This window comes from Rhipicephalus microplus, chromosome 7 (assembly GCF_043290135.1).
Source record: "Rhipicephalus microplus isolate Deutch F79 chromosome 7, USDA_Rmic, whole genome shotgun sequence".
Lineage (NCBI taxonomy): Eukaryota > Metazoa > Arthropoda > Arachnida > Ixodida > Ixodidae > Rhipicephalus > Rhipicephalus microplus.
The window spans coordinates 91394805-91415300 of record NC_134706.1 but is presented as its reverse complement, the minus strand read 5'-3'; the positions used below and the strand labels follow the sequence as shown (position 1 = coordinate 91415300).

The 20496-nt window shown below is 47.1% G+C and overlaps 1 long non-coding RNA gene across 1 annotated transcript; it reads left to right on the top strand.

Moving 5' to 3' along the window:
- The first annotated feature begins 9010 nt into the window (after positions 1 to 9010).
- Positions 9011 to 13202, top strand: LOC142767556 (uncharacterized). Its single transcript, XR_012884985.1, has 3 exons — positions 9011 to 9271; positions 9327 to 9440; positions 9740 to 13202. It is a non-coding gene; the product is annotated as an uncharacterized LOC142767556 (long non-coding RNA).
- The last annotated feature ends 7294 nt before the right edge of the window (positions 13203 to 20496 follow it).

Below are 20496 nucleotides of genomic sequence, written 5' to 3'. Positions count from 1 at the left end.
AGTTGATTCCCGACCTTCGCTCTCGGCCATGACGGTTTTTATCGGTGGCAGACCGGCAAGACGACGGCTCCGGTGAACTCCGAACAGCTGTGGCTCCATTGTACGTCGACGTGCCGTACCCAGCACCTCCACCACTCTGTTACGTCTACGAGAGGGGTTTATTCAGAGCCGACTTAACGGTCTACTGGGCGGTATACAGCAGTCAACGCGCACCAGCGAGCTCTTGCCGTCACCCTAACGTCCTCTTCTTCTGCCACCACCCTGTTTCCTTCTACACAGGTGCAGATACCTAAATACATATGTGGTAACAATATATTCCTCATATAGAAGCACCGCCATCCAGCGGACATTCCAAGGACTGAACGAGAGGAGGCACACGCACACTTTCTTATGGCTTGCGCTTTGTGTCTACTTCCCACCTTGAACCACTTCGAGTTCATGGCATATACTAGCTCACTGTATTCATGGCACTATGGCCCAACGCTCGCTAAACCTTTCTAAAACCTAGGAGGTTACGCCCAGCGAGTATAACGTAGCAACCCTTTTTTGTCTTTTGTGCATTGTTGAACAATAAAAAATTTGCACCGTGCACGTTATCTAAAAGCCAAATTCTCCTGACTCTCATTCCCCCTTAGCGGCCATTGGCATGTACATTGAGCACTATCTTTTATTGTTCAACAACGCAGAGAAGAAATCTCTCGCTGGCACCACCTTGGAGGTCACAATGTTATACTTGTTACACACTACTACAACGGCTACGAGGCACGAACGGGTGTCGCTATAAAGAGCTTCTCCCCTAAAACGCCAGGCCTGCGCGGAAAGCGCAGCACACTCACAGCAAAAGCTAGAAAGAGAGAGAGAAAAAAAATACTTTATTCACAGGATGCTGCGTGGGGTAGGTGCGGCCTCGCAGGGTGCGGTCTTCCTTCTAATGTTCTAGTCTATGCAGTCCTAGACACATTGAACCAAAAACTACTAGAACTACGGCCTTTCAGAGCCTCTTCTAAACGCTCATTGGGTAGCTGCTGCGAGCCGACTTGCTTAATACCCACTACGGCTTTAATATTGAAAAATTCGGGTAATAGGCTGGCATTTCTTAAGCTATATTTCGTAATTCTTCAGAGAAGCGTGGTATCCGCTAAACACTTGCAAATGATTTTGTGCCAATTTTTCATGCAATGGCTCACGACCATGAGGAATTAGGCCTGAAATGGGTATGCGCCACCGTTATTAGTAGAGCAAGAACAAGCTTTTATAACGAATTTGAGGATTGGACGGCCCACTGCTTATGCTATTAGCATTGTGCGACGACTGGTTGTTTTCCATTCTTTTAGAACGCTTTATAAGTCGTAGTAACGTGGTTGCTTTCCCGAAATCAAGCCTGCCTAAGGCAAGTTTACCAACAAGTCCCAAGCACCGGCATGGCTCAGTGGTAGAATTCTGGGCTGGAGCCCAGCGAATCTGGGTTAGAGCCCCTGTGTGTCTTTTGTACTAGGTTCTTTTTTCGTGTGACAGTGGGTATGGACACCGGCGGAGGCGGGGGCGGAGGTGGACAACTACGGCGCTGCGCGAGGTCGAAATTGTGATCTCAACCCTACTTTCGCTGTAAAATAATGCCCCCACCTCCCCGAAGAGTACCGTGGAGAAATCGAATGCTTTTTTTGCTCCGAGGGCGGGTACCGTTGCTGCCAGAAATTCGCCTTCACCTACTTCTGCCATCGCCTTGAAAGGAGCCCAGCCAGAGAACACCTACACTAATTTAGAGAACGCAAACTGCACCTTTGAACTGTTTTATCAAAATAAGACGTAAAGAAGTAGTGGTGGTGTACTAAACTGCTATATCGCGAGGTGAGATGGTGCTGCTAGTACTATCATTATCACTAAACGAACCTTTTTTTTTATCCAGGTAGGGTGGCTCACTGCTGGTTTGAGCTGCTCGCATCGTGTGGTTTTTTGTTTTAAATGCGAAGCATTTCTGAGCCAACTTCGCCGACTTTCAGCGTATCTATCTATCTAATCTATCTATCTATCTATCTATCTATCTATCTATCTATCTATCTATCTATCTATCTATCGATCTATCTATCTATCTAGCCACCTATGAGTTTTAGCTCTCCTCGCCGTTTCGATATAGGTATCGATACCAAACATTGGTATGACGCAACATGACTGTATGAAAAACACATTTGACTAGTCGTAACAAAAAATCATGACCTGCGTGTCATGAATGACTAGATTGTGCGTCTCTAATAATCATATGGTAGTTTTGGGACGTTAAAACACACAAAACAATCAATGAATATCATGATTTGCACTTCCCGGTCCTGCAGCTGTCTCGGTGGTTTCGTTCACAAGGATTGTTGCAAAACTAGTATGGTATGACATGATTGCATGGCGAACACAAGAGACAGACCCTAACATCAAAAACATGACTTGCGTGTCATGTAACAGCATGATTACATGCCACACTCATGATGCGCCCGCGGCCGTTTCGCTAACTTCGCATATACCAAACTTTGTAATACGGGACGTGAATGAATGACGAAGATACGAGACTGGTGCAAACACAATAATCATGAGATGCGTGTCATGTAAAATTATGCTACATGTTACAATCGTGATGCGCTGGCAGCCCTTTCGCTAGCTTCACTTATATCAAATTTGGTATTACAGAACATGAATGGATGACGCAGGTATAATACTGGTGTAAACATGTTAAACATGAGATGCAGGTCATGAAACAATGCTACGATCATGATGCGCTCGCGGCCGTTTCGCAAGCTTCACATGTACCAAACTCGGCATTACGTGACACGAACGGCGACTAGGTGAATGACACATTCAAACATGATATCATGACATGCGTGTCATAAAACAACATGACTATATGCCACACTGATGATACACTCGCGGCCGTTTTGCTAGCTTTCCATATGCCAAATTCGGTATTACGTGACGCTAACGGCTGACGAAGGTATGCCGCTGGTGCAAACACGATAATCATGAGATGGGTATCATGTGAGAACCTGACTTCATGCCACAGTCAAGGTGGCAATACGTTCCGACGTGACGCGGTGCGCGTGCTTACCAGCGTTCATTTCGTCGCGTCATGCCGGCGTTGCCACGCCAGGCACCTGTCCTGCCATATACTCGAGGCGCACGCTGCGCTGCGTTGCTTTGACGCATGTACGTTTCAGTGCGTCCGGCGTCCTTCTGTCACGAAGAGGGGGAGACGCATTGTTGTCTGGTTAACGCATCGGCGTGAACCGGTGGCCGTAGGGAGACGGACGCTGGTCATGCCGGTTGCTTCTGGCGTCAGAGTGCTCGCGTTATGCTAAGGTAGCGTCGCTGTGCCCAGTATGCGCGCGTGTCAACGCTACATTAGAGTATACTGGGCCCTTCATGATGCACTCGCGGCTGTTTTGCTAGTTCCACATATACCGAATTTGGGGTTACGTGACGTCAATTGATTACGAAAGTATATGACTGGTGCAAACATCAAAATCCTCACACGTGTGTCATGTAAGAATATGACAACATACCACGCTCATAGTGTGCTCGCAGCCGTATCGCTAGCTCCATATATGCTAAGTTTGGTATCACGTTACGTATATGGATGACGAAGGTAAACGACACATTAAAACATAATATTCGTGACATGGAAGTCATAAACGGCGTTATTTACCTTTACCTTGTAACGTTCTGCTGACTTTAAAGTGACATATAAAAAAACCTTTCCAATTCGTGCTTCGCATACCATAGATTCTCACTGCACGTGGGATCTGCCATTTTTTTTTCTGTTACAGGTCTAGTGAACTTTTTTTTACTGTATTATGTTGTGCACTCACTGCTTTTTGTGAGCAGGTTTGTAGTGGTATTCCTTAAAAGGTCTGTTGATTGTCCAATGCGAAAAGAAAACTATAATCCTTTTCTCTGTGCACGGTAAGAACGGATGGTGAAATTAGCGATAAAATAAGCGTAGGGTCCCCCGTAAACTTGTCTGCCAGCGGCTAATCACATGGTCGTTAACGTTTCGCCATATAGTTATCATTGAAGCCGTGAAATATTGATTGATTGATTTGTGGGGTTTAACGTCCCAAAACCACAATATTATTATGAGAGACGCCGTAGTGGAGGGCTCCGGAAATTTTGACCACCTGGGGTTCTTTAACGTGCACCCAAAGAAGCCGTGAAATAGAATTTGGCGCAACACCGGTGGCATCTATGTAATGCACGTCAACAAATTGGTCACAGTATCTAAGTCTTTTCTTTTCTTTTTTAAGAGCAGTCACGTGGTCTTATTTAAGATCTGCTTTACTCGTCATCAAAAGCATGTGCGTCCCCCCATGTCGTTCGCGCGCTTGGCAGATCAAGCTTGCCGTACTAAATAGGGCATTTCAGTAAAGAACGGCTTGATACAAAATTTTGAAAAGCATGTCAGTTATGTGCGCATTTGTTACGCCCCATTAAGTTCACAGGACGCGCGGGAACCACTTCAAATACCAGCATACGTTCCAAGAGAGGCATGTAGATCGTGCTCTCCGCGTGACTCAAGCCCCCGTTACGCTTGCAGACAACGGTAATCAGTGTTCACTCTTTGGCATTAAGAACGTTTCTAGGCCATTTCAATCGAATTTACTGTGAAGGACTGGTTGTTATAGCAACGCCTCTTTCTGTCTTCAAGTTGCGTGTCCTCGCTGATAGGTACGCTGCCGTCAGCATTCCGACGGACGCGCGTCGCTGTTACTTTATCTGGTCGATCGCGTCTCGCGAGTGTCCCCATCTAAAGTGTTTGTATCTTACAATTTAGTGCCTATAATATTCTTACTAGTGTGCCGATCGCGGCCGTCGTGGTTCCACGGAGAATGATGCCTTCCACCAGCGGCCACCAGACCGCGATAGCCGCAGAGACCGTGCTGTGCCTAGCCAATGGACGAGCGGCCCGAGCCCGAGCGGAGTGGTGGCGGCGGCGTCTCTACCACGGCCGCAACCGCCTCTGCGCCAACGTGCTCATACGACACGCCCCGATGGGCTCTCCCAGCCCGCTTGGAACTGTAGAACACTGGTTGGGAGGCGATGCGTAAACAAAGCGATATTTCTAAAGACGATAGTCTTTCTTCGGTACCTTCGACGCAAAACTTTTGGTCTGCCTGTCTGTTCATTTGTATGTTTGTCCGCCCTAACGGTACCGGCCACTTTAAATGGCACCAGCGCTTATCCCAAACGGCCGACCCCATCCGCAGCGCCCACCAATGTTGCTCAAGGTTAAGCGTTCATATTTGTGCGATTTTCAAATAAAAAGCAATTATCGCGCATATATGAGGCACCATAACAACACGTATATATTCTGTATGTGCGTCTTTCACTAGAAAAAGCATTCATAAGTTATTCTAAGGACAGTAAGGATTATCACGCGGCACTGACCATGTAACGCTTGCACAAAAAGTGAAGTGTTTCCAACGCCTTGCTGAGACGACATGGTGACGGCACCTACCTGTCACCTTTCGTTCTACACCTTGTCACTTCTAAAAAGGGCGCGCACGCCGATCTCAGAGCCACGCGTTTTGTTTTTCAAGATAACTGCCATATAGCGCTCATGTCTCACGTGTGACGTCACCTGGTGTGCTCGTTCACCTCCGCTGCACGCACGTTCGCCTTCGCTGCACGATCGTGCGCCTCCGTTGAACGCAGCGCCTCCAGAATACCATTCACCAATTTTCTTGCGCAGAACATCAAATAAACGTTTTGTTCAATCTCTCCAGACGCAACACTATCGTCTTTCGACGACATTTGTAGATTACATGCAGGTACGGGGCCAATTTTACTTCTTGCACTTTTACAAACGTGCAAACACCCCGTTGTCATTAGTACAATACACGATATTGAGATTTTATTACAAAAAATTATCAATAAATAAATGAATACGCGTGGTTTTCGAGAAAAAAAGCCTACCTTGATGAAGTTCGACAAAATTTAACAGAGAAACACGCGGCAGCTCGTTGATTTATTTATGCCACATCATTTACCTATTATAAGCCAATTTTTTTATTGCTCGAAGGTAGGATGAGTTCTTCGCATGAACTTCAATTCTACAATGAGGTTGGCGCTAGCTGAACGTATTAAACGAAAATAGTTTAATTCTATAACCATCATTGTCTGAGTGCTACAGCACATAATTTGCTTTTCATGTTTAAGGATTTTTGACACAATTGTTGAAACACCCGGAACCAATGCGGACATTGTCGAGTGGTGCAAGAAAAATAATGAATATTAACGCAACAGCAATAAAGAGCTTATTTCGTAGAAATGCCGGTGTTGGCGACGCTGGTATCAGCGAGAAATCAACTTCACCGTGCAAAGAATTCGAGAAAACAAGCGTGAACAACCAGCACAGGAAAGAAACACGGCAAAGACATGCGGAGGCATGCGCTATGTGCGCAACAGCAGAAATTCTCCTCAACTACATCACAACCGACTGGGTTAACGAACGTGCATCCGAAGTGCATCCAAAGCGCAAGCAACGCGCATTAAACGCGCGTGAGACGCGCGCTCTCGGTGCGCCCCACCGCTCGGATAGCACGGTCGCTAAGGGTGTTGCCGGCTGGTGGGCTCCAGAGGAAGACATCATCGGCAGTGCCAGCATCTCCCACTGGAAACGCTTGGTGGTCGGCACACTAGTAATTATGTTGTGCATGATCATCATCATCATTTCTCAATCACCGGGCCGCGCCTCTCGCGCAGCTGATGCGAGCTCGAGCTGCGCCATAGAGAAAGAAGAAGACAAGAGCGGACACTCCGCGAAACCTGGCCTCAGGAAGTGCGTCACGACTACGTAACGAACTAGTGCTCTCACCAAACGTCAGAGGGCGCAAGCGCAAAAAAAACTGTTATAATCAATGCAACAGAATTGTTTCTACAAAATATTAATTATACGGCCAAATTTGGTATGTTCTTTATACATAAAAACAATTTATTCAACACACCTTACGCGATTATTTTTTTTTCAGCCGTACTGTCATAAACACCATCTACCCAGCGACAAGCCCATGCATGACTGACAGCGAGAAGCTTTCGTCGCTTTCGTCAACGTCGGCTGCGTCGGCGTTTTCGTGCGTGAGATAACAGGTGAGGCACGTTTTCAAGCGGAGCTTGTTGAATGACATGTTGTTGGTCTTGTTGGGTCATTTTTTCAGAAAACGGTTACACTTGCGCGAATAAGACACCATGCAACAAACATAGAAAGATGCACACACACACGTTGCGCTTCGAGTGTGCGAGTTTGTTTTTTACGTGGCGTCTCATTCACGCAGTTGTAATCTTTTTCTGAAGCTTGTAAGGACTGGGAGGTTCGCTAAAAAGAAAGTTTGTGGCTCTATGCGGCGGCTAGATGGGAACATTGTGCAACGTATGCAGTATAGCAAAGGCGGCACGGCGTCAAGCCGAGGCGACGTGTGCTGCGTCTGCCACGGACGCGAGCGTCTGTGCGCTGAGCGTAGCTGGGCAGCTAGGTCATAGGCTCGGTGCAAAATATTGAGAAGCATTCGCTGGGCCTCGCATGCTTCACGACGCGTTTCCCGAAGGCTCGGAACACGAATAATTCTTGGTGTGCCGGAGGCAAATCTGGACTAGCCAAGTGGCCATCATCTTCGTTTTTTCGCTAGCCTTGTGCCACTAGTGCAAGCTGCTCACAAATTTTTTGACGTTTCCAATATAATTCTACTGCATAAATTTAAACTACGATTTTTCTTCCCAAGGTACTGCTGATACTGCGTACGTACGAAGGTGTTCTAAAGTTCCCAGGCCGCGATACCATTGCATTACAAGGAATAGCGGCCTGGAAACTTCTGAAGATCTTTGTACGTGGTCTTGACGTATATCTTTGCAAGTCAGAGTTTTATGGGTCAGAGATGTATCACTGGTTTTGTATTGTGCATCGATTAGCTAATCATTCAAAGGGGTTTGTTGGTACACTTATGACGTGCACATATCTTTTTCGTAATTTCACAGCGAAGCATCCACTTACTAACATTTTCAGACCGCGCTGACGCCATGCCGTCCGGTGGTCCAAGCTACGGTAGCTACTGCTGTGTATCGTGGTGCTTCAACAATGGCAGAACCCACAAGAAGCCTGGGACGAGTTTCTTCTGCATACCACGGGACGGCAGGTGTGTTAAAGCTTTTGTATGGTTTGCATGTCTTTAGCCTTACTGTTCGTACTTGCTCAGTGAGGGTAACAATAAAAAATACCTATTCAAGCACTTCCCCTTTCAGCTGATAGTTCATTGCCAATGCAGGATGAAAGCATGGATGCAGTATGCTGGACACGATGATCTCCTTAGTAAGCCGGCCAGCCTATTGTACGCAACGTACAGGGTTTGTAGCGACCATTTTACTGCTCAAAGTTTCATGGACCCTGGGCACACAAGGCTTACAAGAATGGCTGTTCCCAGTGTGCAACCAGCTGCACCATGTAAGTGATTGACCGAAACTCAGATATGTGCAATAGCAGCCACTTGTATTGAATTAGTGGCGACAGTTAACCGTGAAGATCTTTGTAGCCGATGGAGAAGCCTCACTTGGAAAGTCTTAAATTTTGTGAATTGTGGGCTATTACCTTCCTAACAGCAGCTTTACAATTCTTTCGTTTTTTGACGCTCTTGACCTGCGCAACTTGTTTTAAAAGACTTTAAAGGGCTATTTCACGTTATCTTGAAGCCTGAGTGCACATGTACGTATACCTTTCATCAGTGAAAGCTGCCACTGTTGATAATTCCAAAAATCACAAATTACTTGTTTCCTAATTGGTGCCTTCTCTTTTCTTCCACGTTCGACCAATTTATGCGTTTGAAAGAGCTGTTTAAGTTACCCCATGCTGCAAGCTTTGTAACTTGTACCAACTGCACATATATACAGGTTCTCTGAGCGTCGCTTCAAGTAGTGACTGTGACATGGCTACAGAAGCTGCACTGCAAGGTGCGGATGAGCTTCAGTTTGTGTTGTTTTAAGCCTCTTACTGATACACTGTCGTAATTTCATTTCTTCAGGACCTGCGGTAGAGGCTTCAAAAAGCGGCTCCCACACATTGAGGTGCCCCGATGAACAGGGTGCGTTCAGTGTCGCGATTTCTTTTTTTTACCGAAATTGACCGTTGACCAAACCTCTGCAGGTGGCAGCTCCCTTGTAGCTGGTGCAAGAATTTCCGCTGATTTCGTCTTGCCGGAGAAAACCTTAACCAGTCATTCAGCTGTCACAAATAGAACTTCTGTGACCGGTAAGTTGTATGTTCACTTCAACACCAGAGTGGATTGATATAGAGACTTCCACAGGCCGCTGGCAAGATTGTTCCGACAGCACTGTCCGAGGCACTGAACAAGCTTCACAAAACCCTCCAGAAGACGTCTCCGCCAACAGCTCCACGCCTGAGTGCCCTAGAGAAAATGGTGACTATGCTTTTATTGCAGCTGTTTTTAATGTGCTATTTTATGTTTAGGACATTCTGAGGAAACTATCCTCAAAAGGACACTACGTGTGCACTTACAAAATGTAAGGGTGGGCTCTCAGTGATTTTTATTTATTTTTTTGTGCATTGTCAACATTGTGAATGGTTTGTTTTTAGGTAGTGGAATCGAAAACTTTGCACCACAGAAAGTTGCGCACCTTGGGTCTGAAAGAGTGAGGAAAGTGCTCGTATGGGGTTAGTTGTTCTTCGCTTTTACATCCATTTTTTTGTTTATTGCAGTGCGTTCCTGTGTGCCAGCGACAATGTCTCCATCAATGAAGTACAAGCAAACCATTAAACATCTGCAAGCCAAAGTAGCAGCACAGCGGGAATCTATCAAAAGACAGCGGAGACAGCCTCACCAAGCACCGTCATCGACTTCAAAGGCCCTTGAAGTTATCCGACCGCATGTCACCGAGGAGGTTTTTAAACTTCTTTCTGCACGTGTTCGCTTGAGGCCCAAACGCAAGGGCAAGCGGTTTCCCGTGTGGTTCAAGAAATTTGCTCTTCACTTAAACTTCCGAGGTCCGCGAGCATACCGATTTATGGCTCCATATTTTTCTTTGCCCTCCCGGCGTTCATTAAGGAGGTGGCTAGCTAATGTAAAGATGACTTTAGGCATAATTCTAGGAATCCTTTCTTCCATTGCAACAAATACTCAAGCTTGGAATGAACGGGACCGAGTGTGCGCTTAAGTTTTCGACAAAATAGCACTCAAAAAGAATTTGTACTATGATGCTGCAAGAGACGTTGTCCAGGGTTTTACAGATGATGGCACTCATCGCACTTCAACCATCGCTGATCGAGCACTGGTTTTTCTTCTTGTTGGCGTTTCGAGAAAATGGGTTCAACCGGTTGCTTTTACTATAGGGCATACATCAACACCATCACCTGTTATGCATAACTTGCTGGTGTCACTCATTTTGGAGCTTAGGAGCATTAATATTGCAGTGAAAGCAGTCATTTGTGACCAGGGCAGTTCAAATGTAAATCTCGCTAACCGACTAAGAGTGACTGTAGCAAAGCCTTTTTTTTAAAGTTAATGGTGAGCGGGTATATTACATTTTTGATGTTCCGCATTTAATTAAAACAACGCACAATAATGTCCAAGCACACAAGTTATACATTGGGGATGACATCGTTAACTGGTCGCACATTGTAAGCCTTTATCAATCCTCACATGAGTTGCGGTTGCGATTGGCTCCAAAGTTGACTGAACGGCACGTTCATCAGAAACCTTTTTCTAATATGAAGGTCAGCAGAGCAACTCAGGTCCTCAGTGCATCAGTTTCGATTGCTATCACGGCATTGGTGTATGCGAAGGTGCTGCCTGCCTCGGCCATCACTACAGCTCAATTTTGTGATCGTATGGACAGGATTTTCGATGCCTTGAACAGTTCGAGTAAAAAAAGAACTTCGCAAAAGTTGCGGCATGCAATCATGAAAAATGATTCAGAGCTGATTGACTTCCTCCGAGGCCAGCTTCCCTGGATTGCATCATGGCAGTTTGTTGGCAGACGTCAACCACAAACCATCGTAGGTTGGCAAATTACAATTCATGCAATTTGTCAACTATGGGACGACCTCTCCAAAAATTACAGTTTTAATACCTGTTAACACGCAGGCTTCAACAGGATCCTCTGGAGAACATATTTGGCCACTTTAGGCAAAACAGGGTTGCAACACCAACCCCAATGTAGCACAATTTATTTGTGGCCTGAAGCACATCTGCATAAGAAAACTCTTCAAGCTGTCAGAATACGGAAATGTCGAGGATGATGAATGTGACCTCCTCCAGGAGCAGCTCTCGCCATTCTCCCTCACCAGTGCGTCTCTTGTAGATAATCAGGAGTGTGCACAGCCACAGCCTGACGACTTTCCCGCTCTAGACGATCTCTCTGAACTTGCGACAAACGTTCACTCCCATATTATCGATGACTCCGCTGCATATTATGTAGCTGGTTTTCTCATCAAACACTTCCTTCGGAATGCATGTGACGGTTGCAGTTGCCCACAGTTACTGAAAGACGACAGTGAGATGCTTAAGGGTACCCACCAGTATTTCACAATGCTCAAAGCATACCGCATCCCCAGCAAACTTTTTGGGAATCTCACTGTGCCATCAGAAGCAGCTTTTGTATACGTATGACAACTTGAATCTCACTTTCTTGCCATAATTGAGGCCACTGCACATCACCTGAAAGTGTGCGATGTTTTGTATCACCATCTGTCAAGTGTTCGCGATTTTCATTTCTGCTCTGCTGGGTGTCGCGCGAAGTTTCTGAAAATGTTTTGCCGGGTTCGTTTATGTTGGCATGTGCGTTTTGTGAACCGAAACTTAGATAGGGTTAGGTTCCAGTCTTCAATCTCAGGCATACAGCTTGACAAGTTCAAAGGTTAGCAATTAGCGGCGGGTTTACACTAAAGTATTTGAGTTGAGCCGAATCCTGCAATAGCTTTGTTATGTTATTACTTCGTTACAGCAGACTTCATTATGGTCTTATATGCTTATATTCAGCTCAACTGGACTAGCCACTCCTTCGTTGCATACATTGTTTAGGTTACCCGCTATGAGGAGTAGGGACACTGTTTATTCGCTCAAAGTGATTTGCATAACCTTAAAAAGAATGTTGGTTATCCTGTCTGTATTTTTGTAGCAAATGCGGGCGAACTGTACCCTTTACTGTGGCTCGCTTGGTCACTGTGTATGCTTTATCTCTCCAGCTCAAGTAATATATCGATAACAAAACCGCTTGTTGAAATGTCTTCGAGCGGGTAAGGAACACAGTATGAAGTGGGCACGGTTCACGTTATCACGCTTTTCGTATTTTAGCTTCTCATCAACCTCCTCATCTCGCCCATCAAAATTTTCAAAAGAATACTCAAACTTGTAGCGTTTGATGGGGCTGCGGACGCTGCCATTTTATTTTTATATAGCTTTTGAGTGATAACGTACGATGTAGAGCCTTTGTGAAAAATAATGAGCCAAAGTGGTTTCCTTCTGCTATTTATTAGCCCTGTAATACCGATCTCGTAGCACCAATTAAGGTCCACAATTCTGGATAAGTGATGACTATAATCTATTTTAGGTCGCAAGCGTCGCAGCAACACCCAGACGCAAATCACTTGGGATCTTAAGTTTTTGATGAAGGCGACACATAACAAAAGCCACAAAACCTGCCAGTGTTGTAGCATAAAGTTTGTCTTTCACGTAGTGAGCAAGCTGCAAAGCCCTACCTTTCTGAGGACAAGCAGGCATCAAGCCTGCTTTTTTTCATGTTGGACTAGCTGCTCTTAAGCACAGCCAGCACACTGCACCTTTGCCTTTCTGCTATATTGTGTCGTGTGGTTTCTGTGTGCTCTTTTTTATATGCATTATTTCGGTTAACCCCAGGCGTGATTCGCGACTTCATTGCTGTGTATATGTCACTTCTTCCTTTTTCATCAGCATTGTGCGCTGTGTTTTTGCCATAGATCCTTTCTTACCCACTAGCCCGGTGTGTCATACTTCACCAGCTTCTCGGCTTCTGCCAACTCTAGCGATGTGTGCGTTGTCTGTGTTCTCTCTGTATTTGTTACAATTTATTTGTAAGGCGAGATGCATTTGTTGTCTACCTTTGTCATATTGTGCTTTTTGTATTCTCAGACTCTACCTTGCCTTTGAATAAAACATTACGGATACTCTGTCTCTTTGACTGATATATACATTGATCACTCGTTCCAAAAAAAAACACAAGCGCGATGAATAAAACCGTAGTGAATTATCATTACCTGCATCTTTTTTTATTATAACTTAATCGAAATAAAAATTATTTCACGACTGATTCGCACGAACCACTGAACAAAACAAAACAGGGAATCGCTAAATCAAAACGACCTACAAAAACTATCCATTTGGGGCGATGAATAGTGGTCGGAAATCGTGAACTTTCGTCATAGCTAAACGTCGGTTATGCAAAGTAATTCAAAATTTGCGCCAGTGAAACCGAAACAGGAAGCGCACGCCACTTGCTCTCACCAACCACTAGGTGGGCTAGGGTCGATTGGGCCGCTGGGGTCTACGGGAGTGTCCACTCTTAACCTTTATTTTTCTATGGCTGCGCGAGGAAGAGAACAAGCTAGCGCACTTGGTGTGCCGGACGCGGAAAGCCACGCAGCTCCGCTTCAGTCGTAGAATAAAGAGGCGAGAGAACGACTCGACCACGTTGGCCGCCGTCCCATCTTCCTCTCACGCTACATTGGTGACCCGGAGAACACGCCCTTCGCCGAGCGGCCCGCTGCCATGTTGCCGCAACTCTGCCCGCCAGTGCAGCCGTTCCAATCGACCTACCCCAAGGTATGGTTCATGCAGCTCGATGCCGTTCTTGCGTTGAATGGCGTCACGGACCAGCCGCTGATGCACGCCATTCTTCATGACGCCCTTCCGGTAGAGTCGCGTCATCTCGCTGCCACTTCAAGCACCAGCCCGTAGCCTTACGATGCCCTCTGCACTACGTTGCTCGCCCGCAACGGCCTCACGTACCGACCGCTTCCAGGGACCCGCGACTTTGGGGATGTCACTGCGTCGCAATGTGTGCTACCAACCGTGGCCCCACCAGACTCCATGACGACCACCTTGCCGCCCGCCTCGGAACCAGGCACAGGTGAACTTACGCCCGTTATTGACTTCCCGACCTCGAAGCTTTCGCCTTTAACAACGTCCGATAAACGAGACTTAACCTCTTGTCTGGCCACTAGCGACGTGTGTCCTGCACCCGACTGCCCATCCGCCAAGGTTCTCGACATTTGGGCTGAATGCAACCAGTCAGCCACGAGGTTTGTGTTTTCATCGTCCTCGGCCGACGACGCTGCAGGCATGCTTACCACCGGCTCGTCTCGGCCGACCTCCATGGCTCACAACACGGCTGACACGTCAGGTTTTACGACGGCAACATCACCGAACGCCCTGGTGTCTACCACGGCTACGGACATCGTCACGCCTGCTATTCACCCCCCGGTCGCGAAGGCTTCAGTGTCGACAATGTCCGAAGGGGCCTCTCCACTCACCTCAATGATCTGCGTGTCCTGCCAGCAGCAACCATCCTCGCCCTCGCAGTCTCTCGCAGGCGACGTTGAAGCCACAAGCTGTCAACCACGGCCAAACTTCCGAGTTGTTGCGACTATGACCGACGCTCCTGAGGATGACGTGCCTGGTCTGCCTATGTCCCAGCAGACCGCACATCTCACGCCTGGCATACAGGCACCCATCTTCTATACCGACCTGCGCACGAACCGACCTGCGCCGACTACTGAAGGTGTTTCCCCAAGTCAAGGTACGCGCACTGAGCCTCCTCCAGAGTCCAAATCTGCTGGATCCCATGACACACCTCCTACTGAGTTCTTGACGGAAACCGTAGGCGAGATGGCGTGGCGAGAGGCGAGATGGCGTGTAACTGGACTGTAGGCACACCCTTTTACAAGCCGCATACGTCATTCACCTCTTCCCAACGTGTACAATGCTACTTACTCACTGCCAACGTAAGTGGTCAACTCCACTCATATTCAAATAACACTCACGTCACGACACCTGCGTACCGACATCGGCACCAGTGCTGTGCACGCCCGCGAAAGCACCGTCAAAGCCGTTGCTTGTCGATGGGGGGTCTGCAAGACTTCACTACGCCACTTCTAATTGCTTCGTGCACAGGGGCCAAATCGGCTTTTGTGCACCCGTCGTCACCTCACCCTGAACGCTTCTCTACCTGCAATCCTCACTCGCGACACTCTGTGCGCTCCCAGCTAGCCTCAGATGGTCATCCTGTCACCCACTTGTGCGCAAACGCAGTTTCCGAACACTTACTTCTTCGTCCACAGCGCAACTCCCAGTGTCGCCCACCAGAGACCCACTGGCTCCCCATGGTCACTACACGTTGACAAACTGGACTTCCCAAACGGACACCTTGCGGATTGTCGTTCATGTATATAGTCTCTTTCTCTTTCTTTGTTATATACACTTCAAATCGCGCAAAGCGCTAGGAGGGGGGGAGCCCTGTAGTGCATAATCATCATCACCATTTCTCAATCACCGCGCCGCGCCTCTCGCGCAGCTGATGCGAGCTCGAGCTGCGCGAGGAAGAGACCAAGCTAGCGCACTTGGTGTGCCGGACGTGGAAAGCCACGCGGCTCCGCTTCAGACGTAGAATAAAGGGGCGAGAGAACCACACTACCACGTTCGCCACCATACCGTCTTCCTCTCTCGCTACAAGTATATTCTAGGCACTGTACTTACACCGTGTTCCGGGGTCTCCACTACCGGAACTCAATCTCTGCACGAGCGCCTTAGTAAAAAAAACAGCGAACGCGTGCACGCACGTGCAGAAAAGCGGTTTGACGGCTTGAAAGCGGTTTAGAAAGCGGTTTGAGTTGTAGCGCCATGGCATGCTGTTCCTAGTGCTGTGGCACTATAGAGAACTAAAAAAAGTAAACAAGCATTAGCAAATATAGCATCACGGGGAACGGTAGCATGAGCATTCATTCATTCACCGAACTTTATTAGTGTCCTGAAGACCGTCCTTTCAGACCAAGGCGGGCTGCGTCCACGTCGGTACCCTCAGGCCCAGCCCTGTGGCGTCATCGTGGACCTTCTGGACTGCCCATAGTTGATCTTGATAAGACGCGCTTTGCACCATCTTCGCCAGTACAGCCATTGTCCTTCGGGGTCGGCGAGAGTCGCGGGACAGCCCGCCAGCAAGTGTCTGACCCCAAAGATTCGATTGCACGCGCTACACTTGTCTTGAATTTCACTCGTGTGAATTTTATTTAGAAAATACGGAGTGGGGTAAGTTCCGGTTCGCAGTAAACGTAGCCTGAGCCCTGTTCAATTTTGCGTGGGGTAGTGGGAGTTGCCTACGCCCCAAGTAATATTATTTTGTGGTGTCGTTGTATGTGAATTAATGATATTTATGAACCCGGAATAATACCGGGCGTCGGGTCAGTTCTTACCGGCACTGCAAGCGGGTCCTCGTGCGAGGTAATTGGTCACTACGTTGAGGTTGAGCCGAGGTTCATCCAATTGTCCCGCATGCGCAAGAAACCATCGAATTTCAGTATCAATCGCATTGACTTTCTTCGTAAGTTTAACCACAGTCCCATCGACATTGCCCTTGTAGAAGCTCGTAATTGCTGCTTTGGAGTCACTATAAACAAATGACCATGTTCTGTTCCTTATAGCGAAAGCGACCGCGGCTTGCTCCACCACTGTGGAGTCCTTAGTGAGTACAGTCTGGGCGTCCCTAGCTGTCGACTACCACAGCCGTGTAGGCCTCTTTGCCTTTCACCCAGGCTGCGTCGACGATGGCCGCCTGTTGTTCCTTCCTGTTCAATTTCTTTCAATAAAGCTATCGCTCTCACTTTTCGCCTGCTGAAATCGTGTTCAGAATGAATGCTTATCTGCAGGGGAGTGGTTCTTATCACATCTCTAAGCTCGGCGTTCAGTTCAACCTTGACCTTCTTCGGTTTCTTCGAACTAATGGGGACTGACCGGATCACTTTGAATATTAGTCTTCCCGCACGTGTTCTCGTTAGTCTTTCCTGCTGTGCCATTTTATGTGGTTCTTAAAGGGAAAAGAAGAGAAAAGAAAGCCCGGCGACAGTCGGCATCAGGTTTGATACCTCAAGAGTAGCTCACAAGGGATAGGAGTAGGAAGGGATAAAAAGGATAGGATCAAAAGGTATATATAGAGAGAAAAGGAGAGATCGAGGCGCATGGACAGCGAGCGACGGAAGTAAAGTGGAGATAGGAAAGATAGACCTGGTCGCAGGAGTCCGAGGACGAGGCACCACTCGACGAGAGCTCTTGTCGATGTCAGGAGATGGCGTAGGGCGAGTCCAGTCGGCCAGAGCTGCGCTGTCATCGGAAATCAGCGTCAGGAGGTTGCGTAGGGCGAGCCCAGTCAACCAGAGCAGCGCTGACGTCGGAGATCGCAAGGGCACAGCCGGTCAGCACGAAATCTAGTGAGCGAGTCCCTGTTGTGCCATCTGTCGCGCTTATGCCATCTCTTCTATGGTATTGTGCACGCCTAAGCTCATGAGCTTCTCGTTCGACGCACTATTGGGTATACTTAGGGCAGCCTTGACTAACTTTGTCATAATGGTGTTGAGCTTGTTCAGCTCGGCCTGCGACCTTGGAGGAGACCTGCCACGTAGCTGAAGGCATGATCAAGGCGTAAGTTTATAGAGGAGGTCGTGGCTGACCCAGACCTATCGTCGAATAAGTTTAGTTCATAACATGGTTGATTACTTCGTTGTAGATATAGTCGCATGACAGCGTCTGAAGTTTTAATAACTGCCCGTCACAACTGTCATACACAAATCAACTGACAAATCTGTCATAAGAATGACAGATTTGTTACGAGAAAAACAATAAGAAGGAATCTTAATTTTTAAACAATCAATGTAAAATAAAAGGGGCACAGCTGTGATGCACTGGCTATGCAGCAGTGCTCAACAAACGCTATACTTAAAACCTTCGTGAAAATCTCTGGACTGACTTAGAACAGAAAGCTGCGTTACCAATGGTGGTCGTGTAATGCTGTAAACCAAACCATGGCAACCGGATAAAGTGACTCCATAGGTTGTGGAAACTCTGCAGAACTGAATTGCAATAACCGCTCTGTACTTATTTCAAAAGCTGACACTTCAACTGTTAGTCCTAAAGATTGCAGACTCGGCACGTTTTTTAACGTCGACTATAAAATATTAGCGACGGTGATCGTCCAACGTTTGACGGCTATGCTGAGCACCCTGGTGGGTCATCACCAGCCTTCATTGATGCCTCGAAAAGAAATACGCAGCTGTCCCGGGAAAATCATAGCCTATACTCTGTCGCGATCTGCGCGTGGTCTCCATGAGTCTTCAGACAAGCAGAAAGCATTTGACAAACTGTAGCCCACGTATATTAAATGCGAAGCGTTTCTTAGCGAACTTCAGCGACATTGAGCGTATCTATCTATCTATCTATCTATCTATCTATCTATCTATCTATCTATCTATCTATCTATCTATCTAGCCGCTCTGTACGTTTGGGCACTCTCGTGGTCACCCCCTTAGCTTAGCGTGAACCAAAATTAGCATGAGGGGGGGGGGGGTAAGATGGTTTTATGAATATGACGCACTGGTACAGACATAAATAATGTCACAATCCCATCCCGTACGTCGTCAAAACACTTTCCGCCAGACAGTGGCACATACCCACGCGCTAGTATGTGCCACTGGTATGCGGGTATGTGCCACAGGTGACTGGCACTTAGTAACTACCGAGGAATGACGAGAACACACATGGGCAATTTTAACGCACATGTGTTAAGAAATACCTGACATAGGTAGCGTCGAGCCGACGAATGCAAATATTGGAATCGTTGCGCCCGTGGAAACAACTGGTTATATAAACATCTTTCACTCTTCAACACCTGTCTCTGCGTGCAACATTTGTACGCATATTTATCATCATCTCATGACGTATTGCTCAATAAAAAAACTGCACCATGGTCGTTCTCTTTCCACATTGCTTCGCGTAACGTCGATATTCAGGTACGTGTGATCTGCCGAATTTTATTGAACGTTTTCACTGCCTATGTATTTCTTATTCGTTTGTGGAAATAATTAGAAATACCTACTCAGATATAAAAGACACACTTTAGTTTTATACGGTTGAGAGAGTGCTGCTTTTTCTAATACACGTGAGTTCCGCCAGGGATGCCCATTGTGTCCTGTTCTTTTTGTACTCAGCCTTGACCCATTTCTCTGTGCTCTAGAAGCGGATTCGCGTGTCAGGGGTCTTGCGCTTCCGGCCGGCAGTGCCGTGAAAGTTACAGCTTTTGCTGACAATACAACACTGTGACTTTAATATGATGATAACCTTTCACATCCTGCGTTGATTCTTTCAGTATGGTTTCATTTCAGGTGCAGTGTTGAAGTTTTCAAATACCGGTATTTGCCAATTGGCTCTTCAAACTCCACACTTAGACCCGCTTTCCCTTCTCAAATGACTGCGTCTCTTCAAATATAAGGTATTCTATACAACTGCCATGACATCTGTAACTCCGTTTGGTTAAACGCTCTCGACGAAATAAAACAAAAAAATTAAGACGCACGGCATTTAGACTTCCCACTTCGTGGGAGGAGGTACATTGCACAGACTGTATTCTGTGGTCGCATTTGGTACCTTGCTCACGTGGAGCGGCCGCCTTCACACATCGTCAGATCATTGCAGTTTGCTTTGTGTTTCTTGTTTTGGTCCGATGGCACTCAGTTGGTTTTTCATGCGCCGTTAGGACAGCAGCATTCCCAGGAATGATTTGCTTTCCCTTTGGTGTCGGCTACTGGCCATGCCCTTCCTGTTGAATTGTAGAAGGAGAAGAATCCTTCACGCGAACTCTGGCATAATATTTTCTAGACACTCGCCTTCGGTATTCGATGCCTAATGCGCATCTTTATCGCGACCCGCAGTAAAGCTTTCTTCGTTTCATGCAACAGCTGTCGCATTTTTCGCCATATACAGTCGACTTGTCCTGGGGTAGTTGTCTTGGACAATCTTATCATTCACACAACAGCCGCTTTTTTTTTTCCCGTTAGTTACTCCGGCACGCCACACCTGCCCTAGGCATTTGTATTGGAGCGTGCTGACGGCATCATTTCTGCCTGGCCACTTTCGGGACTTCATGTGGCGCCTGGGGTGGTTCTTCGTACCCTTGACCACCTCGAAAGTTGGAAAAAGGTCCAGTCAGCAACATGTCCAAACTGCTCCCTACGGGAAATGAATAAGCGTCTTTTGAGACAATGCGTCGTGACGTGTTTTATTGAGGGCCGTGCATGCTGGATTTCGTGATGTAATGATGATGAAATAAACATTTATTTTTCAAAACGGTCTTCTCGAGTTTGTGAGCTCGGGGTCACCCTAGGTGGTAGGGTCTCTTATTTGAGGAACCCTCTGGCCACCATCGCCCCCGATGGTCATCTAG